The sequence below is a fragment of the Leptonotus elevatus genome, chromosome 18 (assembly GCF_054856555.1).
Source record: "Leptonotus elevatus isolate MCC_2025b chromosome 18, RoL_Lele_1.0, whole genome shotgun sequence".
In the NCBI taxonomy this organism is placed as follows: Eukaryota; Metazoa; Chordata; class Actinopteri; order Syngnathiformes; family Syngnathidae; genus Leptonotus; species Leptonotus elevatus.
The window spans coordinates 16,524,277-16,536,799 of NC_141256.1; positions in this window are offsets into that span (position 1 = coordinate 16,524,277).

Here is a 12,523-nt window from a genome sequence, read left to right on the forward strand (position 1 = left end):
AAGAGGTCTGCAGGTGTCCAGGAGGGGATTTTTTTGGGTGGGAGGCTTTGAAGAAAGCCCGCCCCAACCCTCACTCAGACCCAATCAAAGAGTGACAGGGTCAATATTTGTGCAGGAGACAGAGACCTACCAGAGGGACGCATACCAGACAGAAATAGCAACAAAAAGTCCCGCTTTTAAGCGAGACGACAAATAATGACACCAGGATGTGCACACTGAGGCCCCCCCCACACCCCCCCCCCTACTTCAACTCTTTCAATCACTCATGCACACACTTTCACTCACAGACACACACAATTGCTCACTCACACCTCTTGCATGCACATGTTCACACTCACACACACACACACACACATTTACACTCACACTTAGTCCCAATCTTACACTTTCGCACTAACTCACCCACACACGCACACACACATATACACTCTCTCTCAAACACACACACACACACACACACACCCACACACACACACACACACACTCTGTCACAGACTCACAGGGCACCTCGACATCAGTGATGTCATCGGTGACCCCCCGTGACCCCCTCTCGGCCACCTGCATGTGTAACAAAGAGCGGCGGGCGATGAAGGGCCACAGCGCGGCGTGAGGGGGGGTGCGGAGGGGGGGGGGGCGTGGGCGCATTCCGGGCGCATGATGTCAAACACCACCAAAGGGGAAATCCAAATCAATCGAAACCTGTCGGTTGGCTTTGACTGCCAGCGGCGGCCAAGCAAGGCATGAGCAAACCTGTCTGTCGCGCGCCACGGCAACATGATAACTAACGCCTTGGAGACAAAGAGTGAAGTAGTCACGCTGACTCATTAAGTCTGAAGGTTTGTGACTCAGCGACACACGACCTCGTGACGAGCAATTCATAATAAAAATGATGTTGATGGTCACCGTCAGGTCACCAAATGCCATCAAGAAATCTAACGAACGGAAATGCCATTAATGTGTTCCAGCCTCTACAATAACGCAACCCCAAAAAAATTCAAACGTGTTTTTGAAGAAGGCAATAAATAAATAAATGTACTTTATAAAATGTGCAATTAAATAGAATGTAAAATAATTCAACAGTTGGTGCATCATGATTAAATTCATTGTGAGGCCTTCTATAGATGCAACCTGGCCACCAGGGGCAGTAGAGTACAATCACGAAGACACAAATGAAGAAGATTTTCACAACTACGGTGTTTGCAGATAATAAATACACATACGTGTCTGTGAATGTTGTTGTGCTGATTGTGAACACATGTTGATGCATGTGTAGGTTTAAATACATAAATATCCGTTTGTTCACAAGTCAAAGCAAAACGAACAGTCCAATGACAGCTGTCGGGTCACTCCTATCTCAAGGCACCACTGTAAATGAAAAAGAAATCATTTAAATGATAAAAAAATAAAAATAAAATACTGACTGGAAAGAACAACTGATATAATAAAAACCAGTTTGCGCAATGAAAGTCTGCTAGCATAATGCTAACATATACTTTAGCATTCCTGTAATTGTAACCCTACACACAACTGCCGTTTCCACACGCTACGTCATCATCTTCTCATTCTTGCTGTTAATTGCGCTGCACGTCATCCAGTAGAGCTCAGTGCTACGCCTGGCATGTTGTGGCCAAGTGTGGTACTACGCTGAAGACGTGCTACTCTAAATTCAAACTTGCTTATACTATATACTAAAAAAAGACACATGAAAAATTATCACTTAAAAATCGGTGACATGAACTGCGGGGGTTCACTTATTTTATGTTAAGACTAGCGGGGTTTAAACATCGAACCATCTACGCGGTGCGCGTAGAACGTTTTAATTATCCTTGCTAATAGCGCGCGGCGTTGTCACAAACAGCCTCGGGGCCAAAGCGGCTCCTCCTTGATGCGCGTCTAATGATGCCGTCAGCATGACAGCGCCGCATCCCGGTGGGGGGGGGGGGGGGGGGGGGGGGGGGGGGGGGGGGTTGGGGGGGCCTCCGTAGAGGAATGCGGACGGATGGCGAGTGGACGCCCCTCGATGGGCCATCTGTCATCACGTCTTAACGTGTGTTGGCCAAAACACCGTGTGGGCGCGTCACGTGCGGGTGCACCTGTTTGTTGTCACGGATCATTCAAGTCACTTACCAACTGAGGTGGGAAGTGACTGCGTACAAATACGCGACTCGTTTGCTTTTCACACAATCTTGCCTTTGCTTTTAAGCGATCGCTCTTGTTTTTATGGGTTTCCAGTGGGGCCTTGAGATACGAGTAATCTGACTTATGAGTTCTTCGAGACAGCAAGCCATCACTTTGCCGATTTTTGACTTTGGCTTGCGAGCAAAAAAAAAAACTAAACCTAAAATAGATGGGCTAACGAATAGCATCTACTGTATACGGTGAATGTATAACATTCTAAACAACGGATATTTGAACATAAATGCATTTGTTGAACCATCAACATTGCATGGTCAAAAACAGCAAGCCTTTCAGTCAGTAGCTTGTCAAAATAAGTAGAACTGATGACTACCATTTGTGAAAAAAATCCATCCATCCAACCATTTTCCAAACGGCTTATTCTACATATTTATATATATGTTTTTGTATATTATTTGTGTATATACACAATATTATAGAATGCTATTGTGCTTATTTAAAAACTTAAAATTTTTTGGGGGATTAATTTAATTTCAATTCATTTTAACGGGAAAAGATGATTTGTTATTTTGTGTCGATGACTTTTAAGATACAAAAGTGTAGTCACAGAACGAATTGAACTTTTATCTCAATCTACAGTTTAAACATTTTTTTTTTGAATGGGGTTCAGTTTTCTGCCCAGCGACAAGTGGCTGCAATGATGGCTCTATGGAAAAAAAAAAAAGGCAGGGCTGTCGTTTTTCATTTATGTAGTACGTTGTTGATGCCCTGCCATTTCTTTCCATAGAAAGACTCCCGTACACGCGGGCAATATGGCGTGTTGAATTATGAATATACCGCAGCTCTTCTTCATGCCGAGCATCCATAGAGCCGCTGTGGCGGTTGACAGTCCGGCCAAGTGCTCTTCTCCAGTGTTGACATGCTCTCAAGTGGCCCTCGGCGTGCCGTGCGACCGCTTCTCATGTGAGCCGAGCGCCCCTCGGCTCCGGGGGAGACCGCGGGATTCTCCTGGAGGGCGCGCGGGTTCAGTCGATAGACATCATTTTCACTTTTGCCCGCCTCACCTGACGTGAGAAATCGCCATCAATTATTGAGGCGACTCACGTGCGGTCTTTCGAGGTACTCCCGCTCAATCACGCACGGCTCACTGCTGCCGTTTTGACATGCAACAAGACCACCAGGGCGCACGGATCAAGGTTATTGTAGTTAACAAAAAACCCAAAACAAAAAAACGGGAATTTTTTTTTAAAAACGTTTGCCGCTCAGCGGGATTATGGTGAAAATGTTCTTTGTTTTCATCTGTCAATGAATTTTGTACATAAGATTTCGGCGGGGATTTTAAACTAAGGCCCAACAGTCATTTGGGAATTGTAGTTTACTTTACTATATGCACTTGACAAATGCTCCATACTGTATATAAAAAACTAAAACTAATACTAAAGCTAATAAAAAACTAAACTAAAATAAAGATTTTTCAGAAGAAAATTATCTAATACAATATATAACAAATTCAAGATAAATGAATTTGAGAAAAAAATTATCCATACACACGATTTTACAGATTCATGGATTTTTTTTTCACACACACAAAAAAAATCTAAAATATTTTTTCTTCTTGCGACATTGCACATTTTGAAAATTAATACTTTCCATGATTTTTTCCCTAAATATGGCAAGAGCATTCAGTCAAATTTAAAATGAAAATGACAAAGTTATAGTTTTTCCACATTATTCTCACAAGATTTCAACATGCATCTCCTATCCTAACATTTTTCATAATATTTTGTTTGGTCTTTTTCAGGGATGGATATCGTATCGGCCGTATTTTATCTTCACGTACTGGTACTCGCGACGGTGGCTGATTGTGGCTGTTTTATGGTCACGGAAGTCGAATTTAGAAATGAGAAGAATAGAAAACCATCTGCAGTTCTTTTTATGAACGTATTTTGTAATATTAAAAACAGTGCCCTCTGCTGGCACTGGCGGGGCTCTGCCCTCACTGCCCCTCCCCGCCACATTTAATCGACTTCCGTGTCTGCATACCAGCTGCAGAAGCGAGTGTTCTCCGCGGTGGGAAATCCAGGTCAAGTGAGATGACACAAACCCGCCGCACATGTAAAAGGGGGGAAAAAAATTTGAGAGTGTGGTTGATTTAGCAGCGCTTTGAACAGCGTTTGCACTCTTAAGCTCTTTTGACACCTCACGCTCTCCTTAAATCCCCGACACGGATCCGTCAAACGTGAACGCTTTGTTCCGAAGATGCGCCTTCTTAGCCTGACATCTTCGCTGCCGTTGGCTTGAAAGCAGCCTAGCGGGTGTTTTGTCAAATGCAACTCGAAAAAAGTGGCCGAGCCAAGCGGGAATTGGTCCCTGGACCCCAAAGACAAACCATTCACGCTCGGGTTTATTCCCTTATGAACTGTTTCTTTTGGGAATTCAGCTTAAAAGTGTATTTTATTATAAATAACATAGCGTGGTGCCCAGTGTTAATTTTGACAAGAATTTTTGATTTGTTTTAGTTATAGTCTTTTGTCTAAAAGTAATGAAAGTCGTAGTCATAATTTAGTCATCTGATTGTATTTTAGTTTCAATCCAATTTTAGACGGCGAAAAAAAAGAGCAATTTTAGTCGACTAAATTGAGAGTTTAGTCGATATTTTCTTTAAGCATACAATTCAACTTTTATACAGAAAATTATAACACACCTCTTTGTAACTGTTTAACACGCAAGACTCATTTAACACAACGGTGTCTTCATGAAGAGTTTCAATGAGACATGTTGAACTGACAATAACAGAACTTGGTTTTCACCTAAATAAAAAATAAAAAGTGCATAATTGCTTGAGATGAATCTTACAGCTGCACAATGAATGACTTTTTCTCCCGCCCGCCTTTCATTTCTTCTGATTGGATTGTGTGAATTTTCGTCACCGTGTTGTTTTCATTTTCATTTTAGCCATTAACGAAATTGTCGGTCCATTTTAGTTAGCGTCTTAAGTCATGTCTGTTTCCGTTACGAAAAATATGCCGACAATTTTTCGTCAACAAAATGACCACTGCTGGTGCCTTGAGATACGAGTTGAATTCATTCCGTGACAAACGTTTGTATCTTCCCCTTTGAAATGAATGGCAACGCATGACAAAGTCATTTTCGAAAAATGAAAATACCTGAAAACCGTTGCAACTTTATTGGCAGCAAACAGACCGCCGGTCTTGTTGAGCATGTGGCGGCGTTGTCACCCTTTCGAGTAGGAAAAATGAGTGAATGTTTGCAAACACGCGATCGATCGGTCTGACATTTGCCATCCGTGCTTCCTACACCTTGTTGCTGCATGAAAATGCAATCGGATGATAAGACAGATGTTTATGTTTCCAGAAAGGTCTTTTTACCCAGATACAGCCCGCGTGTTGATGATGAGCATGTGCTCGTGTGCGCGCGCGTGTGCGTGTGTGTGTGTGTGTGCGCGTCGCAGCGGGTGGGGGCCGGCAACTTGTTTACAGCTCACGCGCTGCACGGCGCCCTCTCGACAAGGGAAGAGAGAAAGCAGCGGCGGCGCAACTCGATGGGGCCAAAGTGCAACGGCGGATGGGATAAAAATATCGCCGGTGAGCCGCTTCAACGAGCCTTCGAGGCTTTCCAGCATCACTAAAACCCGCTGCCATCAGCTCGCCGCGCTTCAAAGTAGGTTAAACCAAATCTCCATGATATGCAAATCTGGCCCACTTCCCCCCCCCCAACCTCCTTTTGTGAACTATTGGAACTTTTTGGAAGTTACCTTGAAATAACCCACGGTCGCTAAGCACCAACCACAAGCACATAAATTCAGGAAAATTCACTGAAATTAAGCAGCCACATAAATCTTTTGTTTCCTGCGTATTACTGAATGAAAATAAAAAGTGTTATGAAACTGTGCTGCTAATTTACATTTACAGTTTCTACACCCATGAGACATGATCAGATGGGCGGGGCAAAGAGCCACAAGGCTACTATTTTCTATTACCCTGACGACATTGTCATCATAGCATGTCAATGCCAAAAGGTAAGCAGAGCTGCATAGTTTCGCATTGGACGCGCCGATTAGCAAAAGCTAAAAAGCTGGATAGAAAGATTTTGTCAATGAAGTTGGAATTTAGTTCAATTAACCACAAGAAAATACGGTGGCCCAACCAAAGTGCATTTAAGGTACACGAATAGAAATGCATCATCAATTATTTAGTTATGCGAGAATTATATCTGTGAGTTTTTGAAGTTCTTTGAAAGAGCTATTTTTTTCTGTGTTTTATACCTAATACACACATTAAACACATTCAAAGCTATTGAAATACACTTTTGAAAGTATTCTCTAGTGCCTGTTCTCACTGAGGAAATTACAAATACAAACACAATGTATGACTCGTGATATGCACATTAGAAAGGAGGAGGAGGAGGAGGAGGAGGAGGAGGAGGAGGAGGAGGAGGAGGAGGAGGAGGCGGCTGCGCAGCACCTCCAGTAACCTTCCATGATGAGCTCCTCGGGGTGACAAACTCATCAAGGGACTCGCTGCAAAAAAGGAGCTTGGCAGCCTTGATTGGTCTCAGTGGGCCACTTAGGGCGGGTGTTAACATCAATTGAAATGCTTTACATTATGGAACCTCATGCTCGCAGCGACCCCGTGAACTCCAGCGACATCGGCGGGAAAATGCTGTTTTGAAACGGCAAAACGAGGCGAGCGGAGCAGAGCGGAGCGCGACGCCCACACGTTTAAACACCCACAGCCGAGCACATGACACCCACGTGACACCCACGCACGTTTGAAGAGGCTGGCACGTTGCGGCAATGAGCACTGTTGCCGGGTGCCGGGTGGCGGGGAGGGGAGGGGCTGAGGAGCTGAAAGAAAGAGAGAGGGGGCGGGGCAAGCGTAGAAGAATGACATCACCTTCCCTGAAATGTCACCATTATCTCAAGCCTTGGCTTAGCTGACTACAGGGGTGACATCATCCCTCATGGAGGCCCCTCCCCCCCCCCCCCCCCCGCGTTTCGTCGGAGGTTTGTTTGTGCGCCGGCGAGGAGAGCGCGTGCGCGAGTGAGCGAGCGCTTTCCAGGGAGAGCGCGAGTGCACGTTAGCCTGCGCGTCTCCTCGCCTGCCTGACTCCGCGGTACACAAAATAGCTTTGCTTGCATTGCGTCGTCGCCACTCGCCGTTTATCGAGGGTGGGTTGACGTTCCAGAACGCCGACACCCACAACAGACGAAAATGTATTTGTTTGATCATTTACAGATTTTTTTTCTTTTGAATGGAGTGAGCAGAGGCGGTTCAGTAATTGAAGTATGAATGACCCCACTTGGGCGAGCAAATATTTTTGGATTATTTGAATAATCACATAGAAATTGCACACAATTTTGCACGATACCAATACAAAATCTGCATATGAGGCGCAAGTATTACTTTAATCCACTAGGGGGGCACCATGCTCACGTTTGCAACCGTAGTATCTGTGACTTTGAATGTGTGTAGCTTTAAAGGGCGTGTTCTGACCTGTGAATCAGCCAATGAGAGAAGTGCATTTGTGTAAGCTAGTTCTGCTTTAAAGTTGACAATTTGCACTTTAACCTTCTTTTTTTAAATAAAAAAATGATCCCAAACTTTGGATATTCTCTTCATTTTGATTGAATTGAATTGAATTGATGGCTTGCTGCCGAAGGATCGGACAACATTCACTTGACGTGATGCGCATTAGAAGCGTCATCTGTGATCATGAAAGAATTAGCATAATTGCTGCTCGATAAGTAACTTTATCACTCCAAAAAAAACATTTAGTGTTGCAAATAAGTCATGCTAGCAATGTAGCAGTCGTGGCTAACGTGGGCTTGTATAACAGTGCTAATGCGACTTCAGTTTTGCTTGCGTTGCTACTTTGTTGAAGCTAGCTATGCATTCACTGCGACTATTTATTACAAGGTCACGCTTTCATAATTGTATGTCACGAACGGACATGTTTGACAATCGCCTTGGGAGGGGGGGGGGGGGGCGTCAACATCACGTTTCCATTTGACTCTCACCTGCGACCGTATAAGGAAGTTGTTCAAGTGTTGAACGGAATGCATGTGCTTGTCTATGAAGATCGTTACCACGGCAACTATTGTGTTGACGCGCCTTCCGCACCCGCGCGAGTGTCCACATTGTGAAATCCCCATACATGGCCCGTACTACTTTGCGAACCAGCCAATCACAAGCCGGTATTTGTGGGTGGCATGGTGGGCTGTTTGTAATGTCACCACACACCTGATGCGAGTCGAACCATAAGAAGGTGAGTCACGCATGTGCAAAAAAACATTGTTGAAAACGAAAGCACAATTTGTCAAGTCTGGACACATCATTAAACTTGCTAGCGTAGCATTAGCATACATGCAAGTGCCGTGAAAACTATTCGCCCCCTTCTTGATAAATTGGAACTTTTTGATGTTTAAATATACAATTTAGTTTAATTTTCTTTTATTGTACGTGTCAATTTTACAATCAACTTCATGTAAACCGCTTGAAGCAAGCGCGCTCGGCCTCATATCTTGACCGTGAGAAAAAAAAAGAAAAAAAGAGATGCTAACTGCTAAGGAATAACTTTAAGTGTCATTTAATAAGTTTAAATGTGTTTCAGTGGGGTTCGGAGTATTTTCCTCTTTCTCCGCACGCCTCCGTCCTTCCTTTTCCGCCATGTGCATCACAGCCAGCAGCTGACGGTCGTTAAAAAAGCAGCCAAGCGCGGCGGCCATGTCATCAACGCCCTTTAATACGTGTCCAAACAACCCCCAGGGGGGGAACGCCTCGCTCCATACCAACCGGTTCAAGTAGACTATATAACCTTTGACCCCTCACCACTCCTCATCTCGCTGATGTCACTAGAGAGTAGACAAATGTTTGAACAGGGGACAAACAGGTGCAAGATCTTGAATTTAAGCTTGATTTTAGGAGTCAAAAGAATCATTATTGACTCAAGAAAGAACTTTTGCTTCATTCCGAATGTTTTCACAACTTTAACCAACAGAGGTCAAAGGTAAACCTTTGGAAGTTTTTCTTAACGAGCAAACTTTAAACTTCAGGGCAATGTTTTCATATATGGTACTAAAATGAAAAAACTTAAGGTTTTCTAATGATATATGACACAAGATGCACTGTGGTAGCAGAGGTCAATTCAATACGTGCCCCCCCCCCCCCCCCCTTTAAGCTATCACAATTCGTTCTCAAAACAGTCACTGATTATTTTCCTCATTGGCCACATCTGAGTATGTGTGCTGTTCCTTCTCAGCTGTATTATTCAGGCATTAAAAAAGTAACAGGAACAATTTTTTTTTAAAGGTGCAACTGACGCCAAAAGTTTCAGATTGGTTTTTAATAAAAGAAATTAACTCACACTGTCGCTCGCCCCCAAATCGGCTGCGATTGGCTCCAGCATCTCAGAGATCCTGAAGAGAATAAATCAAATAATATCAATAAAAAAATAACAATTGTTCAATCAAATGCACTTTCGAAAAAGTATTTAACTCACCACACCGGGATAGGCTCCTGCATCTGAAGCCTTATCTTATCCTAAACAGGATGAAGGCTGGGAGAAATGTCAAAAATTAGCATGCAATAAAATGAAAAATGCACATTCAGGGTTTCGTCGTCCATATTCGTATTGCCCTGACCTGCCTTCAATTGTTGACCTTGACTTTTTTTTTTTTACAACACTTGACGGGGTCCTAATTGTATATCACTTCCAACAAAAGCTTTTTTTGCCGCTTAAATCTCACTAATTGACACCCCCCGCCCCCCCCCATCCATCACCATGCTGAGAGTGCATGAGCAAGCCTCCACGTTCACACTTGAGACCACTGCACCTGCTAACCAACCCCCCCCCCCCCCACCCTCTACTGCATCTCGAGTCATGCAGGCGCTCAATTCCATCAGTCAAAAGGTTACTACCACGACATTACTACTACCATCCATGACATTCTGACTTTTGACCCTCACGGATGTTGAGCGACTATGTTGTTTTGCGCTCTTGATAATTCACTGAATAGAACAAAACGCAAACATTTCGGACGCACAAACACTTCCTTTGTTAGTTCTAATACTTCGGCGAGTCATGATTATTATTCAGTTAATTATTTAATTATATGTATTATACTCGGGAGGAGAAACTGCATATGTCAATCAGTGCCAGTGTCAAAAGTAATTTTGTGTTTACAGCAGAGAACATTTTTGTTGGATCATTTCCTTCAGTGGGCGGGCCTTAATATATTATAAGCTTCCCATTTTAGGTCAATTTGCGACCGCATAAGGAACCCGTTCAAATGTTGAATGGAATGCATGGCGATGAAGATTGTTATGGCAACTATTGTATTGAAGTGCCTTGCCCCACCCATGCGAGAGTCCATGGTGGGAAAACCCCATATATGGCCCGTGCTGCAATCAGAAACAGGTATCGCCGGCATGGCTGTTGAGTGCTTGTTAATTACCGTATATGTCACTTTACACCTGATGTGCGTCAAACTGTGCAAGCTGTTTGCTGAAAACGAAGGGATCATTTGAGTCTTCAAACATTCTGACGGTCATGCTAGCGTTGTATTAGCATACTGTAAACACAGTATTCCCTTTCCTGACATCTATTTACTTGCTTGCGAGGGTTCAAATCCCACCACCTTCAACAGATTGAAGTTGAGCTTTTCTTAAATCCAATTAAATTGATAATTTGTCATTTTTTTTCACAATTTATCTTTCATTACCCTTTAACACACGTTGTATTTAATTAATGTAAATTAATTTTCAATGACATGTTCAATCTGGTTCATCAAGACATCCTTCGCTATTATTTCACAACACTTCAATGATGACATCAAGTCTACTGCGGCTCAGTTTATCGTGCAGCGGAGCTTGGACCTGTAAAACAGGAGGTGAGGGTTCAAATCTGTAATGTGTCTGGACATTCTTCTTTTGGTACTTGATTTTAAAAAGTAAGTTAGATTATAAATGACCTCATTCGTTACGTTGAGCAGCTGCACGAGGCACGTTAACGAGGATAGATGTTTTGAATTAAACAAAATGGACATAAATTGCAGCACCCTTTAAAACCTAGCACAGGATTTAGCATGTCGTACTAACTTAGCACACAACTAGCATAGCTCATTAGCTTTTGTACACATTAAACTACCATACTTTTTAAAATTATTAAGTTTGGTGAACTACACAACGCACAACTAAGAATTGCTCACTATCTGCTGCTTGTTGCCACCATTTTAGCGCTTGTAAAATCACATTTTTGTTTGCAAATGAAAACATACAACTGGATCGAGCGGCTGCTTGTATCTTGAGAAATTCGTCAATAAACGTCTCTCGAAAGTCGATTCCTTGAATTCAATTTCACGACTCGGTGTAATCAGTTGATGATTCAGCCCGCATGAAAAACGGTGCACGACTCTGCATCTCTTCTCCTGCCGCGACAATACAAAACCCACTTCACGTCGCATTTTTTCGACAGCGTTAGCCTGCGCGGCCGCACATAGCACCCGTGCCAGAAAATGCCGGTGCCCGCGATGACCCCGGAGTTCACTGTCAGTCAGTCATACGACTTGAGGACACACAAGGTGGGGTGGGGTGAGATGTGTAAGATGAAAAGCATTCCAGGTCAGCTATTTGCAGTGGCAGCTTGAGGGGCGGGGTCAACGGTCATTAAGGTGGGCCGGCCGGAGCGAGCGCGGCTTTTATAACACTTCATTCCCCCCGCAGCAGTCCCACTAAAAATAGTCTTGATATGTCCCACCCAAAAATGTCTCGTGGTAATAGTTACACAGTCAGCAGAAGCATCACTTGTTCCGAACGGAGGAAAAAAAAAAAAAAAAAAAAAAAAAAAGGAGTCATGCTGGGTGAAGAAAGCTTCACGAGTGACAATAACAAACCAGCCCTTGTTGAGTTATTTAGTTGAGGGCTCCTCCTGTGGCCGCAGAGCAAATTGCAACTCAAGATAAGCACATGGGACACGTTCGCTTCAAGCATAACATGAAATCGAATCAAATGACCCAACATGGCTTGGAGTGGAATAAAATAGAAAAAAAACAATCAACCTTTGACATCAAGTCACACATTTATGTCTGTCATACAGTAAGAGTTCATGTATTTCAAATCGAAAAATTAAAAATGTAGATTGTAGTGCACAGTCACATTATTGCATTTTATGGTCATGATAATTATCCTCAAATACTTTTGTAACTTTGAAGTTGTACGACAGTACACTTAAAGCGCACAACAACTCTAAATGTAATCAATTCAGACATGCCTGTACACTGTAAAAAGCCCCCCCCCCCCCCCCCAAAAAAAAAAGATCACTTCAAGATTTGAGGAGTGGCGCAAACAAAACACGACCTCGCGGACCG